This window comes from Lacerta agilis, chromosome 5 (assembly GCF_009819535.1).
Source record: "Lacerta agilis isolate rLacAgi1 chromosome 5, rLacAgi1.pri, whole genome shotgun sequence".
Lineage (NCBI taxonomy): Eukaryota > Metazoa > Chordata > Lepidosauria > Squamata > Lacertidae > Lacerta > Lacerta agilis.
In genome coordinates, this window is record NC_046316.1 from 58,532,113 (window position 1) to 58,550,324 (window position 18,212).

General features: G+C 38.7%; 1 protein-coding gene across 2 annotated transcripts in view; it reads left to right on the forward strand.

The window, feature by feature from the left end:
• The first annotated feature begins 959 nt into the window (after nucleotides 1-959).
• The window catches only part of MAP3K13 (mitogen-activated protein kinase kinase kinase 13), a 38,954-nt gene continuing 21,701 nt past the window's right edge, over nucleotides 960-18,212 (forward strand). The window contains exons 1-4 of one of the 2 annotated variants that reach the window (XM_033150075.1): nucleotides 960-1,086; nucleotides 4,643-4,772; nucleotides 14,551-14,696; nucleotides 15,624-15,853. The gene's annotated coding sequence lies outside the window, so the exon portion shown is untranslated. The remainder of the gene's footprint in view (nucleotides 1,087-4,642; nucleotides 4,773-14,550; nucleotides 14,697-15,623; nucleotides 15,854-18,212) is intronic. The other variant, XM_033150076.1, reaches the window with a different exon arrangement.

Genomic DNA, 18,212 nt, shown 5'->3' on the forward strand with positions numbered 1-18,212 from the left:
GGAGGAGGATAGGATCGCTCGCTTTTAGAAACGGGGAAGTCTGGCTGTGCAAGCAAATTTCATTCATTTCTTTCTCCCCCTCCTCCTCTTGCCCACGTCACATACAGAGGCGCAGAGAAAGCCGCTCCGCCCACCCCGCCAGCCCCGCTCTTCTTTCTGCACAGGCAGCCGGGTACCCTTGCGGGAGCGTAGCAGAACAAATAATCGTTGCTTAGCGATGTCGATGAGTGCGATGAGAGGTTTCTACAGCGTTTTGTTTTTGGTCCCATTTTATGTCCATCTCCAGCATAGTCAAGGAGAGACAGAAAGAGAAAACTGGAGACAGATTTATGGGGGGGGGGATTTTTGGCCCCCGTAGGCCAGTTTTGCCAACCCCTGGTTACGCCCCTGAGATGAATACACAAAACGAAAGCAGCTTTTTCACTTAGGTGTGAAAAAATAAAAATAAAAATCGATCACATGACACTTTGAATGGCAATGCCCATCAACGGGGGGGGGGGGTGTTCCCCTCAAATATTTTATTGGGAGGGCTGAAGGAACTTCGTCTCCTAGGAGTTGTTTCCTACGGGTGTGAATTAGTTGATCAAAGTGCAATCCTGTGTGCATCTACGTACTCAGAAGTAAGTCCACTTAGGTTCATTAAGGCTTACTCCTAGGTAAGCGTCTATAGAAATCCAGCTTCCATCTCTGCTGCAGCTGCCGTCGAACCCCTCCGGCGCTATTTATCTATATGAGAGCGCTGTCTTGGTTGGTTTACTGCGGAATAGGAAGCAGGAGGGAGAAATCGGTACTTGGAATAGCCGCAAGCCGCTGGCCTTTCAGAGTTCACATTGGCATTAAAAGCGATTTAGGCTGAACACGCTTTAAGCTGCATCCCCATTTAAACGCCTTTATGTAAGACTTCCAAGCACTGCGCAGCTTCCGGAGGCGTCGTGGAGCCGGAAGTCGAGTACCCAAAACACAAGGTTGGAGGCAAAGAGCGTTTGCTTTAGTGTCAGGTGATGCTGGAAGTGACGCACTGTTGATGGCCCGGCAGGTGGGAGGAGGACCAATGGCCGCTACTGGCTTCAGGACGGCGGTTGGGCGGTGAGTAACGGGGTGTTGTGAGGCGAGCGAGCTATTTGGGGGGACGCGCGTCCTTGGCTCTGGCCGCGGTTTCCCGGTGTGGCGGCGGTTAGGTGCGCGGAGGCATCTCCGTGGTTTGGCCGGCGGGAGTTTCTCGCAGCATTTCCTTGTGAGAGGGCGCTGCTTTTGGCAGGGGGTCCTGCCGGTTCCTTTTCCCTGCTGGCTGAGGGGATTTTCCTCACCTCTTGACACGGATTCCTGGCTACGTGGTGCGGGCAGGACCGCAGCTCAGCGCTGTTGTCTTTGGTGCACGCAATCTGCACATCCGCGCCACCAGGCGTATCCTCTTCCTCGATATTTGGCAGATGGAAACAGGGACGCGCTTGTTACAACCCTGTTCTGATTCCCCAAAAATCACTCCCTGAAACCCCTTCCCACCATTTCACGTGGCTGGATGTTCTTCACCACCAGCTGCACACTCCATTCTGCTTTCCATCGATTAGGATCATACGAAGGTGCCTTACACTGGGTCAGACCGTTGGCCCATCTTGTTCTGTATTGTTTGCACTGATTGGCAGCAGCTCCTTAGTCTTTCAGACAGTGGATTTCTCATCCCTCGCTAGAGGTGTTTGTGATTGAACCTGGGACCTTCTGTGTGCCAAACATATGTTTTACCACTTCCCCAGGTCAAGTGAATCACGGTTCTTTTGGTAAAGATGCGTTAGGAAACCACACATGTGTGATCCTTGATAGAATCATAGAATTGTAGAGTTGGATACCAGTGGATACCATCTATGGCCCACACCTTGCAATGCCCTGTTGCAGAGTAATCCAGGCTGTAATCCAGGCATAGGCAAATTTGGCCTTCCAGATGTTTTGGGACTACAACTCCCATCATCCCTGACCACCATCCTAACTCTCCCAGGAATCAGAGAGGGGAAATTGCCGTTTTAGGCTGTAATCCAGGCATAGGCAAACTTGGCCCTCCGGATGTTTTGGGACTACAACTCCCATCATCCCTGACCACTGGTCCTGTTAGCTAGGGATGATGGGAGCTGTAGTCCAAAACATCTGGAGGGCCGCGTTTGCCTATGCCTGCTGTATGTAATCCTAAATGCACTTCCCAGAGAGTAAATTCTATTGAACTCAGAGGACTTGCTTCTCAGTAAATATGCACAAATTTTGTAACATGCCTGTTCATAAGCCCCATGGAATACAGTGGAAATAACAGCATGAGTCTGTGCTGTTAGCTTCTGTTAAATCAACAGTCTTAATTTTTGCAACATGTTTCTGTACAACTGTCTAATAGCTAAATATGATCTTATAGTTTAAGTGTTTCAAGTTCTTCCTTCTAACGTGTTGTATGTAATTGACTGACATAATCTCCTTTATGTGAGTGCTCAGCAAGGCAGTCCTATTGTTGTTAGTGATTTCAAATCATCTCAATGGCTTTGACAGAAGGATTGTAGATAAGTGTAGGCTACATATTTTATAATTGTTACCTGTACTTAGGGCCAAATCAAATGCCATATTTTTATGCAGATTTTTTTGGGATGTGTGAGATGTTGTCCTTGCCTAGTCAAATGATTTAACATGGTTCCAGATTTAGACTAGCTCATGTTCTGAATTTTCTTTCAGAACACTCTTGTGCTTGATTGTGCACATTGTTTTAAGTATGCTGCTACAATCTGTAATGTATTAACTACTTGTAATACCAAAAACGAGGATTTGTTTAGGGCTGTCATGTGATTAAATAACTCTTAGTTGATTAATGAGTGGAATAATGCATTTGTTAAATTTGCATATACATTAAAACAACAGCTCTGAAAAAAGCAAGCTTTTAACTGATTAAGCTTTTAATTGATTAAATGTTGCAGCTGGTTTTCCATTTGTAAAGTAGAGCAGTGCCAGATAAGTAGGATATAAATTAAATAATACATGGTTGTAACTTGGAAGTGAGTTGCAGAGCTAATTTTTGCATCATCAAGAGAGCTCCTCTGTGACCTTCCTATTCATGTTTGATGCACGGGGTGGGGGGGTGCAATAAAAGGGGTTGAAGGATTTACATTCTAGAAAGAGTTCCTAGTAAGATATGTTACAACAAATAAGTTTATTGAAATTTAAATTTGTTTCCTGCCATATCTTTTAGGCTTAGGTATTTGCTCATGGTGTCCTATTCACATGTTACATGCAAACATACATGAAAACACCTGCCATCAATGAAAGCATGCTTATCAAGATATTTCCCCCAGATTTGTGGCCCACCACAGGGTTGCTGTCTTGCACAGCAATTACCTAAGTGGGGAAATAGCAAGCGAACCCAGAATCAGGTACTGAATAGAGTGTTTATTATAAAACAGAGAGCATTTAGTAGATACAAATTTGTCTAAAGGTTTTACAGTCTGTGCCCTTTTTGTACCACCAGCTTAAATGAACTTGTCCTATGGAGAGAGAAGCAGATAGGAGACTTTCTCAATTGCTGACTGCATTGTTACAGAATTCCCTCCCGTGGGATGTGTGTTTTTCTCATTGACTGGTTTAGTTTTCTTCTGCTTTTAAGTGATAATGATATTAGTCTGTCTAGGTTCTTAATGTTATAATGTTTAAGCATTGCTGCTATTTTACTGCTGATTTTGAAATCAGTTGTTTTTAGATAGTTATTATTGTAAATCTTAGATTTGATTTTTAACCTGTTTTACAATTATCTTATTTTATGACCTTTGTAACTCTGAGAGAATAAACATCTAAATAAACAAAATGTAAAAAATAGTATGCATTAGTGAAAATGCCAGATTTGATGTCCATAGTCCAACTTTTAAAAGTTGATAATAATATTTTAATGTTACTGTGATGTTATTTTTGCTTCAAAAAAAGAATGAGTTCTTCAGTCTTACACTAATTTATCAGGAAGTAAACCCCATTAATGTACCAGTGCCCCATAGTGGTACAACCTTCTGGAATAGTTAAGTTTATTTTATTATTATTTATTTTATTATTGTTATTTTATATACTATTTTAAAAAATAATTTTCTTCTAAAGTGGATTTAAAATAAAAACAAAAGCAATTAAAGGGAAGTGTCAAAAACAATATTAAATCACATTATTGTTTATAATCAAATTGGTTTCAACAAAGTTTGGACAAATGCACTTACTCTATAAACCTTTCAGAAGCCCGAACTGAGAAGATGAGAATAAACTCTATTTGGAACAGTTAAAACCCACTTCTCAAGAAATGTTACATTTCATCATGATTTTATTTAATATTTTTATGCAGTGTTGAGCAAATAAGCTCAGGTTCATGTAATAGTGCAGAGTTAAATCCCCCCATGCTGTGCACTCAAAGCAGGATTTACTCAATTTTGCATTTGTTTCTTGTAGTATTTTTTAAGTTGTCCTAATCTTATGCCTAAGATCTGCACCTTAAATGAAGTTTTCCCTCTATATATCCAACAAGAACATTCCCTAGAATTTGGCAGGAAACAAACATAGTTTATTTACATAGTGTGATCTCTTTTGTAAATGCCATAAATCACAAAATGTGCATATGTTTGATTAACTGTTTGAATTTTTTCCCCAGGGCACTAAAATTCAGATTTTTGGGGATAGCGTCAAACAGACCCAATCAGCAAGAATGCATGGATAATTAAAGCTTCCAAAAATGAGTCGTGAATTGTTACCCTTCTTCTGGAATCCACAATTTGACTACAGTAAGTAGTTATTTTTGCTCTGTCTGGAGTTTTAGAGACGGAATCCTGTCAAGTTAACAAACAAACTATCAAGAAGTGTGCATGCACACGAAAGCTCATACCAAGAACAAACACAGTTGGTCTCTAAGGTGCTACTGAAAAGAATTTTCTATTTTGTTTCGACTATGGCAGACCAACACGGCTACCCACCTGTAACTGAAACTATCAAGAGAGAGAGAGAGAAATCACATTGACATTTAGTTGGTGTCACCCAAAAGGACTTGCTGATAAAGGCTTCTTTATGTTAGGAACATAAGCTTTCCTCTGTTGATATCGTTTAAATATTTATTTGTAGGTTTTAACAGCCATTATGTTTTGTGGAAGAAATTGCAGGTAGCAATCCTGGGCCATTAGAAAGCATCCTGCAACAACATTATTAGGATTAACTAAAATTTCTCAAAACAGTGAGCAAGATTTCCTAAGACTAGATGTTAAGTTAAAAAAAGAAAAAATAAGTTTCAGAACATGGCTGGAAAAGCTCCATGATCTGCAGGAATTAACTGTAGATATGATGAGTCTTCATACATTTTTCATAAATCTGCTTCCAAATTGGGCTTCCAATTTTTTTTTGGCAAGGTCAGGGCAGGCAGAGGTCAAAGAAGGAAAGGAATGAAGTGAGGAAATTGGTTTTGGATTGCTTGTATAGCTGAAAGGACTCTTAACTTTCACATATTTGACTAATCCCATTTAAGTTTCAAAGTTTTTAGGCTACACTCTTACATTCCAAAACTTGTCTTAAGTACGACAACTAGACATTAGTTTTTAACATTTTTCTAAGAATCATAGGAAACCATCTTTTGCATTAAATTTCAGGTCCTGAAATAAAACCACTGATACATAGTATTGTGTTTACAGTCCTTTTTGTTTTTCTCCAATGAAAGTTAAATACCTGTATATATTTTCTGGTCTCTCTTTGATACCTTTGTGCTCTAAATAGGCCTCTCTTTACATTGTATCTCAAGCTATATTTTATCTCCCCCCCCCCAATTTTTATCAAGTTTTTGCAAGAAAATCGCTCTTGTCTTATAAAAATGTACTGAAAATTCCAATAAGAAATAAACAGTCAGTTTCTCCACTGAATCCCCTGGCACTGCTGGTCCATTCCTTCAATGTACTTTACCCATTTCTGTTCAGAACCTTCATCATCCATTCCATCATTGTTGATGCTGATCCAGATTTCTAGTGCCAGGGAAGAACAGGCGGTATAGTTGCTACAAGATTTTGTTGTAACTCAGTTGTCCGTTAATAGATTCCTTCCAAATGATTCACTATTAAAGTTATCATATCATTAGAATTATACTCTATCACCTATATCCAATAGCGTTGAATATATTGAAATCTCCACTAAAGATGGAAAAATGTATGTGTGATCTGTTTGACATTTTCAGTATTTGAATATCTGAGACTGTCTCATTCCCTACAGACCCTCTTGGGTGTTAAGATCAGCCCTATGACTGTGTGATGAAGGGTGGGTAAATTTGAGTTGATAACAATAATTAATAATTAATACATTTGATAAAATATTTTATTTAACATGCTAAGATTAGATTCAATAGTTTATGTTCCCTCAATACAGAAAGAAAATTGCTTTATTGAAGTTTATTTTTTACTCCAAGTTGATAGTTCATTGCTATTTATATGTATTTCTTTTTATCTCTAGCTTTTAATCTAAGTAATACATTTGGGACAGCATTTTATTGTTCTTCCTTGTGCTCTCTTCCACTGAGTTTTTATTATTTTTCTGAACCATCTTCCCATTCCTAATTTTTACACAACTAAATGACTGGATCTAAAAATACTGAAAGTTTCTAACAATAGCAATACCCAGCCCCATGTTTTCAACCTGCACTCTTCCTATGTTATGAATTTATCAGTAATAATCATACCTTAATTTTTGTTGTTTGGGGGAAATGCTCCTAATATGCCATCCAAATTAAACCTTCTAACAACCATATATGGTTCCACTTTTAAGATTATCTTTAATTTTCTGACCATTCATTTCATAGTTTATTTTATAATTGTGATAAGGCTTGCACAAGTCTAATCCCAAACATCTAACAGGGTTATTCTATCAAATAATGTGAGAATTTTGGGCTTATCCCCAACAGAGACATGCACTTTGTAGACGGATATAGTTCTATTCTTCTCAATCAACTATAGAAAATGTACTGAAAAATTCTAAAATTATGTAATCTGTGTACATCATGAGGGTGTAAATCATTTTAAGGATTTTCAGGTCCCATTTATATGTGGAGTTAAAGTGCTTAACTTTGGCAGAATCATACCTTTACTGTTAGCTTTAAAGCTATGAAAATATTTAAGAATGATTTTGCTTGGTTACATCCATATTGTTAAAGTAAAGCATAAAATGATCTGTTTTGAACTAGCTAGTCGTTGCAAAAGACATCGTAAGTTGAATGCTGTATTTGAACAAAGTAAGTTTTGGGGAAAGGTCTGGCAGGCAGTGACCATTTTAGGCACACGTGTGCATTGATCCAAACCCAGAAGTGACCCCAAAACATCACAAAAAGAGGCAGGGTGGCCCTATGCAGGCCCTGCCAACATGGAATGTAACCCTCCCACAAATTGGTTGCTGCTTGTACACATAAGAACTAATGCATATTAGACATGATAGGGATAGTGATATATAACTGACAGAAAATTGGTCAAAATGTTACAGCATTGAAATATCTTTATGGTTGTGTTCACATTTATAGCTAAGCCATGTTTTGTTCAGTAAATCATCTTAACAAGCATATTATGCTCTGCTTTTCCAAAGCTTGGTTTGTTTTCTAGTTCCTCTTGTTTCACGCATTTGAAGCATAGTTAGTATTTGGGGTTGAGTTAAAACAGGTCATGGTTCATATGCCAAAAATAAACTATGGATTCACATAATGGTTTGTTGGTAGAAAAGAACCATGCTTAGTCTGCTGGGTTAGGTTCACATGTTCAAACAAGGCATAGTTTAAATAAAGCATAAACTAACAAAATTATGGCTTTTTGTTATGTGTAAATCAGGCCATTGTCTAGCTCCACAACATAGAATTAACATTTTGTAGGACTCCCTCCCCCCCACCATATGTGGTATATTTAATAATAAAAACTCTTATAGGTAAAAGGGGAATCTTCATCTTCACTTAGTGGTTGGTTCTAATTACAATAGCCAGGGTTTCTATAGCCAAAATGTATAATGTGGAATGTGAGGAACAGTTGTTTGGATTAATAGAAAATATTCTGCTAAATGTGACTTGACAAGTACCCTTGCTGTTGTAAAACTGTAAGTCAATATGCTTTCGAATGATAACAGGTATCCAGAACATAATATTAAGTGCATCTCAGGTTAAAGTTTAAACCAATACTATTACTGTATGCATTAATTTGCTTCTAGTAAAACTGTAGCTTGACAGCTTTTCACCTGCAATCCTTCCTGATAAAGATGTTTAGGGTTAAGGTGTATATTTTAATGGATACTGTTGCCATATTTTTATTGAAATGGCTCAGAATTTGACATACTGTATTTGAATGCTGAACCATTTGCTGAGTTGACTAAAAGAAGGCTTGAGATTTCAATGATTTTTCTGTTGGTTCCTATCTTGTTATTCTGATTTGTTTACCAAGTTTAAGCCAGAGTACTCCAGTTTGGATTTACTGGGGAACTCTGACTTAATATAAACTACAATCTCTGTGCTGAAGTTGGTGTGTAAGGTGAGAACAGGCAAAGGAAGTGTATGTGGTCATGAGGTTGGCCATGTATCATAAATCAAAAGTAGTATATGAAACTGTGGACCATTCTCCAGATATGGCCAGTATTCATCAAATGCGTCTAGTCCGTCTTATACATGTGAATCAGAGCTGTAAAGCAACTGTAAATGGTAATTTAAAATGTATAGCTGCTGTTTCTCCTATACATGTTTGTGTTACTGAACAGAACAGAACAGAGAACTGTGTTCCGCAAAAATTATGACAAAGCATGCATTTGAAAGGAATGTTAAAGTAGTTTATTCTGCAAGTAGGATTTCTCAGCACCCAGGATTGTTAATATAGAACTGGCTTTTCACAATTTCCTTTGCCCCAGTTAAGTCAAGAAGTATTACAGCTGTTAAGAGTATCACTATATGTGTGGGTTTTCAGGCTTCTTCCCCAGCAATAAACTGGGCTGAAACTTCAGTGATAGGAATTTTTTTAGAAAACTAATAGGCTATTGCACATTAACTTTTTGTGGATAAGTTTCTAACCTCTCCAATGGTCTGCCACCTTTTTCTTGTAGGCCTTTGCTAGCGTGATTCCAGTGTATGTTGCTTCAGGCTCCAATTTAGAAAGAAGATGGAATTATAGCTGAAATTCTTCCATAGTCTAGTTTTCTAGTAGGATTGCCAGGTTCCATATGGCATAGAGCTTCTGTGCCTTGAATAGCTGCAATAGAAGCAAGAATTACATATTACCTTTAGGCAACTGTAGCTCTAGCTGCCACAGTGTGCTCTAGTTCATAGTTATATAAAGAGGTTATATAAACAGGGATTTATATATAAAAAAGGAAAGTTGCAAAATGAAGCACAGATCAAAACGCAGAGTTACTTAGACTGTGGCAGTCACAATTAAGGTTACTAGATTGTGAAAATGAAAGGCCAACTATGCCTCAAATAATTGGCTAGAAGAGAGAATTTGGCAAATTCACTTCTCCCACTATAGATCTGTGGTGGTGGTGGTGGTGGTGGGGAAACTATACATAGTAACATTTTCAACTGCTGAACACAGGTTCCCAGTTTGTATTGGCAACATTAATATCATCGGCTGTGTTTGAACTGCTAAACCTTAGTTTAGTACAATATTACGTGAATGAGCCTCAGACATGTCATCTTCACCTTTTCCTCTACAGTGGTACCTCTGGTTACGAACTTAATTCATTCCGGAGGTCTGTTCTTAACCTGAAACCATTCTTTTTTAAAAAAGTATTTTTTATTAAAGATTTTCTTGATTTACAAAGGTAGTGTAATGTCTCTCTCGTATTTTTTCCATGTAACATTTTTACAAATCAATTTCGTTGAGACATTAGGAAGAAAAAGGGGGGAAGAGGTGAGCGGGATGGAGAGATGGGTGGGATGGGGTGATGATGTTTCTATTTTAATATATGTAGGGTTTGGTGTCAGCGTTGTTTGTAGACCACCACAGCCAACCACAAATGAACAATCACACCCTATGCCAACTCCGACCTGAAACCATTCTTAACCTGAGGTACCACTTTAGCTAATGGGGCCTGCCGCTGTGCCGCCAGCACACGATTTCTGTTCTCATCCTGAGGTAAAGTTCTTAACCCAAGGTACTACTTCTGGGTTAGCGAAGTCTGTAACCCGAAGTGTTTGTAACCCGAGGTGTTTGTAACCTGAGGTACCACTGTACTACTCTGGGGTGACTTTTGCTTCTGTTTTTATCACAGCTTAGTGTCCTGTCCAAACCCAAGCAAAATATGACTTACCATAAAACAAGCAAGCATTTGCAGACAGAAATTTGCAGCTTGTCCACACCTCTGTCACTCAGGAGCTAAGTCATGGTTTGGCTTAGTTTTGTGTCCAAACCTGGGGTTGTAATTTGCCCCACCCAAACAGACAAGGAGTGGTACATCAAGAATGTGCCTTGGTTACAGCACTTGGTTTTTTGGGAGTAAGGCAAATCACAAGCTCAATTTCGAATGTAACATGCAAGCCCAGGTTCAAATGTAACTCACCAAACCATGGCTTAGCTCTCAAAAGTGAGGGAGGAGTGACCTAGTTTCAGTTTTCTGCCTGTGAACCAGGATAGTTGCTTGGTTTGGGATGATGGCCAAAGCTTCCCTACCCTTGAGTTAGGTGCTGTGATGAGACTATCCGCTACTTTTAAAATTTGCTTCCCTCTCTCATATTCACTTGTGTCACAGGACACAAGTTTGATACTATTCAGTGGGAATTCTGAGTAAACATGCCTGTAATTGGGCTGTTAACCTACATGGGGAACATTTCTAGTAGAACAGACAAATTTAAATACAGTATACTTAGAAATGCTTATCAATAGATTTTCAGATTAAGAGTTTACTTGCTGGTGAAGACCAAAGTCCAGCATTATGTTTCCAACAGTGGCTGGCCAGATGCCTTTGGAAGCACACACACAGGTCTTGATGATAATGGCTTTTGTCTGTTGCGTGTCACCAGCATACCGCAAAGTATATTGCCACTTGAACATGAAAATTACCATGACTAATAGTTCTCTCTTCACTTATGTTTGTCTAGACCATTTTAAGAAACCAGTAAAATGATTTGTAAGGAGAAAAGAGTTGTGAGGCAGGTGTGCGTGTGCATTCTGTACGCTGGATTCAAGCAAAATCCATAGTGTAATCTTTTTTTCCTTAAGAAATGTGTCATTGGTTGCTAACTAAACTCTATGCTAAGCCTGGGTGATGCATCAATACATTGCCCAGGACTGGTTTGGGAGCCAGAGTGTGATACGCCTTGACCCATGGGCGGTATATCATGGGTGGGGCTTGCCTGCAGCTGACTCCCTCCATGCGCCTGTCCAAACCCAAGCAAACTATGGCTATGAATTGTGTGGGTAGCATGGTGGAGCCTAAATGCTGCAATACAAGCCCTGAGCAGAGAAAAGAACCGAAAGCTGTCACATAAGGAAGTAAAATTCCTGGGCTTACCTTGTGTTCTTTGATCTGTCTCTTAAGTGTGTTGAATTCAACCTTTTGAGTACTTAGAGATAAGCCCTTATCAACCAGCAGTTAAAATAACAAACCCTCCCACCTTGCTGAGTTGGACAGAAACTCCCCAAGGCTTATGGGCTAGAGTAAATGTGTACAGATGTTATATCAGTCAGCCTTGATGGGGACAAAGTTTACACACTGAAGAGATCCACTGCAACAAAAGTTTTGCATTGTTTTATGTAGTCCAATGCAGTTTAAAGTGAGTATTTTAAATTAAAATACTTAGTTTTTAGCTCAATAGATTTATTTAGAGTGAGATCCAGTTCCTGCTAGCAAATGATGCACATTAAACTAATCTGTAAATACACATAATGACTTCTATGGAGGGTGGAAGAGGTGACTGAGTGGGTTTTCCTATTGTCTGTTTTGAGTGAGAAAAGTGTCTCATGCACTCTGATAATTCAATCTGCCATAACTAGCAATGGGACCATAGTAGAAAGAATAAATATTGGCAGTACAAGCTTTAAATTTTTATTCTCTTGAAAAATTAGCAAATGTTTTATAAAGCTGTTGAATTTTTTTCTTCCCAGTGGTTGGACAACTGTTTTATAGAACTTTTCAGTCATATTATTTATGAACATTTATATTTATAATCAGTGGCCTTTTTCTGGGGGGATGCTGGGGTACACATACCCCTAAACATTTTGTATAAGTACCGCACGCTAACCGATTGCGCCACTGGAGCCCTTCCCCTAAACATTTTGTGAGTCTAAGTTTGGCCTTTTTGAGGGGCAGTATTTCAATATGAGTAGGAAAATGAGAGTATCCCTAAACATTTTTTTTAAAGAAAAAAAAGCACTGTTTATAATGAACCATTCCGAAATCCCCCGCACTGTGAATATAGTTTTCCTTGTTCAACATACTTGTATATGATATTCTTATTCTCAGTTATATTTTACTTCCTTAGTTCAAATAATCAAATACTTTATTCCTAATTTAATATATCTTAACTCTTGCGCTTGTAAAGTACACACCTCTCCAACTGGAATGAAAGCAAACTGATTCACCTGTCACCTAATTGTTTTTCTCTCTATATGTCATTGAGTTTCAATTTTCTATACATTTGTTAAACATTTGCATGGGTGGATCTGTTTTTGTTTGAGCACAATTTACTATCTTTTAAGGGAATTCATTTTGAAATATTGTATTTGCTGGAAAATACACTCTTTTGATAAGTTCTGATAACTTTTTTTTTTAATTCTGTAGTCAGAACATGGGATTTTACAGACTCAAATATTAAGGATTGCCTAACCACTAGAAAGAAGGTTGCTCTTTGGAATGTACCTTATCATTCCAGAGTTGCAGCATTCCTCTGATGTCAAATACAGTGGTACCTCGGGTTACAAATGCTTCAGGTTACAAACTCCGCTAACCTGGAAGTAGTACCTTGGGTTACAAACTTTGCCCCAGGATGAGAACAGAAATTGCACGGTGGCAGCAGCAGGAGGCCGCATTAGTGAAAGTGCGCCTCAGGTTAAGAACGGTTTTGGGTTAAGAACAGACCTCCGGAATGAATTAAGTTTGTAACCCAAGGTACCACTGTAGAGTCCTACGTGTTTTGATTTTGTCAGTACAGTTGATAAATTCATTGATGGAGCCTAAAGCAGGAGTCATGTTTTAAATAATTCCCTAGATTGGTGAAATACAAGAAGAAGTTAGTGTGTACAGATGGACCTCTTTATAAATTGACCTGGGTTTCTCCAGAGGTGATGGCAGAGCTGAAACCTGACACTGCATTTTCAAGAATCTGATTATGATTTGGTTCACATGTAATGTAGGTAGACCTAAACCATGGATTAGCACAAGTGCACAGGCTCCCCAAAGGCAGATTGTGGTTGCTTTGCTTCTGCAATGATTTCATGTAGCATATTCTTGGAACCTGGGCTTATACTTTTTGTGCTCCAGATAAACCATGAACTGGGTTGCAGCAAGATCAGGGGAGCAGCAAAGCAGCCACAGTCTGCTCTCTGGGAACTTGCATGTTCCTACTAAGTCATGGTTTGGCTTAGCATCACATGCAAACTGGGAGTATAAGTCCTCAAATCAAAATATAGTGATGATTTGGGAGTCATAAAGATATTGGTTCAGTTCAGATGTACTTATATACTTGAGTATAAGCCTAGTTTTTCAAGCACATTTTTTTGTGCTGAAAAAGCTGCCCTCGGCTTATACTCGAGTGAGGCGGGCGGTGGGGGCGGCGAGAAAGAAGCCCCTTCTCTCCGCTCGTGCCGCCACCCACTCTCCCCAGTTAACCATTCCTTAAGAAGCGTACAAGAACGGCGGTTCTTTACTCTCCCCAGGCAGCTTGTTCCATTCCTGAACTGCTCGCATAAATGCAAACTTGGCAAAGGAGGAAGAGGAAGGAGCAGTCCAAAGGGCTGCTTTCGGGCTGCTCATTCCTCCTCCTCCTCCACAGCAGCAAAGGTGAACTGGCTTATACTCGAGTCAATAAGCTTTCCCAGGTTTTTGTAGGAAATTTGGGTGCCTCGGTTTATATTCGGGTCGGCTTATACTCGGGTGTATATGGTACTACTAATTGGTGTTTCATGAGCAAGCCTTGAGTTTGTGTACCCCCTTTTCTTGCTCTTTCCTTCTTCTGTACACACTATGTATACACTATTTTTGACAGAACTAGGAAGTATAGGAAGGAATTTGAGGGAGGAGGGAGTGTATGATCCCAAGTTTTGTTGCGTGGTTCCAAACTATGTCTTGGAATTATGTTTGAATAGAGCCAGTGAGACACTGAGCTGGTACATTTCACATAGCTGCACGAGGACAAGTTTCTTAAAATATATTTACTAGTTTACAGTATATAGAATCTTATATAATGTAAACATTATGTTTATATTCTGTTGAATTTCATATTTTTGTATTTAGGGAATCCCTTGGATTCAATTCTCTTTGGAAGACCATGTGAAAAGTAAATGCAGAGCCTGGTGCAATTCAAGCCAATACTTTATTTTTAAAAATCTTATTAGTCTTGTTTTATTTGGCTATTTTCAGATAGAAGAATCCAGTGTTGGAATGTCTTACTCTTGCTCTTTGAAGCTGCACTGAGTGTCAGCTTGGTTTATCTACCTTGAAGAGCAAATCAATGCACAGCTTGAAGAGAGGGGATGGGATGTTGCTGTGCCTCGAACAATGATCAGGTACCAGAATGAACCTTAGATTTAGAATGGAAATAATGTGAGAATTACAGTAGCTTACTTTTTCCACATACAACATGTGAAATGTTAGGGTCTGTACCAACATTAACTCTACAATTCTGGAGGAAAGGTGGGATATAAATATCAATAACAATAACAACCAATGTCATACAGTTCTTTAAAATTGCACCTAACACTTCAAATGTTGTTCTCCTTTGGAAGGAGCTGCCATTTTCAAAACCAATTTCTAGGTTTCTCTATATTTATTGTTTACTGTGTTCCCTTTATTATGGATGCAGTCCTATATTATTTTCCTTTTATATACTCCTCACATCTGAGCAAAATGTTTAGTTATTAACTTGGGATTGGATACAGACTTAGTTATGCTTAGAGTAGCTCCCCCTGAAACCAATGGGGTTTGTTACAGTAACTCAAATCCCATTGATTTCAGTGGGCCTTCTCTAAGCACAATTAAGTCTGGATCCAACTCTTAGTGTCATGGTGTATGCTTGAAGTAATGTAGGTCTCTGGTTAATAAATGTACTAGTTTCCTATAGCAGATATCAGATATTTGATAGATTTGTCATGCAAGATCTATTCAGATGGCTGGCTTTGCTGTGATATTGTATGCACTCATCATATAATGAAGGGAGAGAGCTTTTCTGTTTTTCAGCTTTTCTACATGCTGTTCTAATATTCACCTCACGTATCAGCATTGTTTTCATTATCATCCAGTCCCACTTGCCCCACACCCCTCCCAGCTGGCAGGGTCTGTATCATAACCCTTTGATGCTGTGTCGCAGGGGTTTGATTGGTAGCATCTGCCTGCTCTGTGATGAGATTCCTCTGAAGAAAGGCAGGCTGTTGTTGCCTGATTCTGATTGGCTGTCCCACCTGACTCTCCTCTTCTCTTCCCCCCTCCTTTTTCAGAGCACACATCACAGCAGGCTGTATTCTGAAACCTAAAACAGCCCCGTATACATCCATTCATGAATCTGTGACGTCAGTAGTGTCTGTGTTCTCCTTTGCAGCGGGGTTGCAGGATTGTGTGGGTGGAATTTCCTTGCTGTATTTTGCAGATCGGGTTCGGGTTTCGTTTTTCTGCCATCCACATCATAACGCATGAAAATGGAGCAGGACTGTAGAAATTACTCACCGCTGTAAGTATATTAACAAAATCTGTCTTCCTTCAAAGGGCTGCATTTGCAAAATGACCGATGTTACCTTCCTGCCATTTATTTCAGAGGAGCAGATGGATGGTGCATTTGGGGTGTGAGTGGACTGGAAAAAATGCTGAAAGACACCATATTAAAGCCAAGAATATTTCTGTTTCTGACCATTTACTTCTTTGTAGGGAAGTTTTTAATGTTTGATATTGTTGTATTTGGTTTCTGTTGGAAGCCGCCCAGAGTGGCTGGGGAAATCCAGCCAGATGGGCGGGGTACAAATAATAAATATTATTATTATTATTATTATTATTATTTGTAGAGCAAACATAGACATGTTTCATTTGCTGTTCTGGAGGTTGTGTAATGGTCCTTTCCTCTTTTTAAAACGGGAGGGAATGCATTTCTGTGGCTGTCTGAAAAGGCAGAGATTGCAAATAGCAAGGAGAAAAATTGCAACTGATCTTAAAACAGGAGGCTTCTCTCTCCCCCCACCTCCTTGTGAAAATGTAATCTTCAGTGGTGGTGCAGCTTTTTAATAAAACTTAACATGTTTGTCAATATATTTTGACTGGATTTGGGAACAATTTAGGTATTAATGAGAAGTTTAATGATTAAATCCTTCCGTAGAAATGAAAATGGCTTTTTTTAGCATAAAAATAATAATTATACATTTAGTCCCAATGATTTACTGTTTACTGAGATTATCCTTACTGGGGTTTGATTGTACTGCTTGCTAGAGAAATCAGTGAGAGTTCATATGGAATGGAAATGCATCTTACCCTTGAATCTTGCCCTTTCAGAAATTGCCTGAAAAAAGAAGTACCAGAAGTGACAAAAACAAATGTCAGGCAAATGCCTTGGGCCTAATAGTTCTGGCTCCACTTCATTTTTAATGCTCCCATCCTAAGTTACGACATAGTGTTTTCCTGAGTTTATTGCTGAATTTGGAAATACATGTAAAGCTCTATTTTTGACATTGTGCCTAGAATAAAAGACAAGTGTAACAACAACAAAAAATGAGAGTAACAAAGCAAAAAAAGTAAAAAACAGAAACAAAAAACCACCCCACAACCCTGGTTTCCATGTTGGGGGCGGAGTGCATCTTACCGTTTCTCTCCACTGGGACAATGACATCCACCCCCTTGATACCTGGTCGTCTTTGTTACTTACTTACTTTGTTACTTCCTCTCTGGGTTCACATGCCTCTATGTTTCAAAGCAATAGAAACTGAATGACAAATTTCCATTCTTATACAATAAACTTAAATCCATTCTTAATTGATTGGGGGGGACCTTTATGCTTATTTATAGGCATTTAATATTACAACAACTGCTGAATAGTAGATTTTTAAATGTGTGGCTAGCTTTTCAGATTGTAATAAGGCTAGTGCAGCTTTGATTTGTGGTTTGTATGTTAATTAATTCCAAAAAGTGAAGCTTGGCATCTTGTTAATCTCTTGAAATGGATTATTGACAAAGAGCATTGCATCTCTTCTGTCTCTTGTGGTCAGCAGAGGTCAGATTTTCTCTTTTTTGCACTAATACTTGCTACAGGAAGGGTCAGTTTCCTCCTGTGCGCAGAGTTAAATAGTATTCCTTAAGTATTAAAGTTCATTTTAATAATTCTCAACTACTGCAGAGAAAGTAGCTTCAGAGTGTTTACCCTTTTTGTGATATTTTTCTGATAAATTTCATGTTTATCATCGGAACTGGAAAAAGCATTTAAAATTCTGAGATGTCAGAATACCGGTAATTTTTTAAGCCACCAGCCCATTATGGCATACAGAAATTGCTAAATTACAGCACCAGTTGTTCAAATTACATTTGACCAAATGACTAGGATTTTTCCAGCTCTTCTTCCATTGTTTTGCAGATATGCTTTCAGTGAGTTGGTATTAATGAAATATTTGACCATGTTTATAAACTTGTAAGATGTAAGGCTTATTTCATCAATTAAAATTAATTTTATTGGTCAGCTTGTGGTCCCAGTCAAAATACAAAAATTCTGTTGCATCTTTGGAACTCTTAAGGACCAAAGAAACAGTATTTGTCTTAAGGGTATTTAAAGTGTCACTCAAAGCTTTAAGGCTTCAAAAACTTCAGCAACTGCACATGTACCCTATTTCCACATGTGCAGTTGCACATTCTGTAATTGATTTTAATAGCAATTTTGGGGAGTAGGGGAGCCAAGTGGCCATCAGTTTGGAATCAAAATGGGGCCACTCCAAAAGTAAGGTTGTTGTAGTTCATACTTGGAGAGTTGCTCCCTATAAGTATACAGTATAAGCTTGTAAATTAAAAGGCAGAACGAAAGAAAAAACAACAACAGCCTGATAAGTTTCACGTGGGTG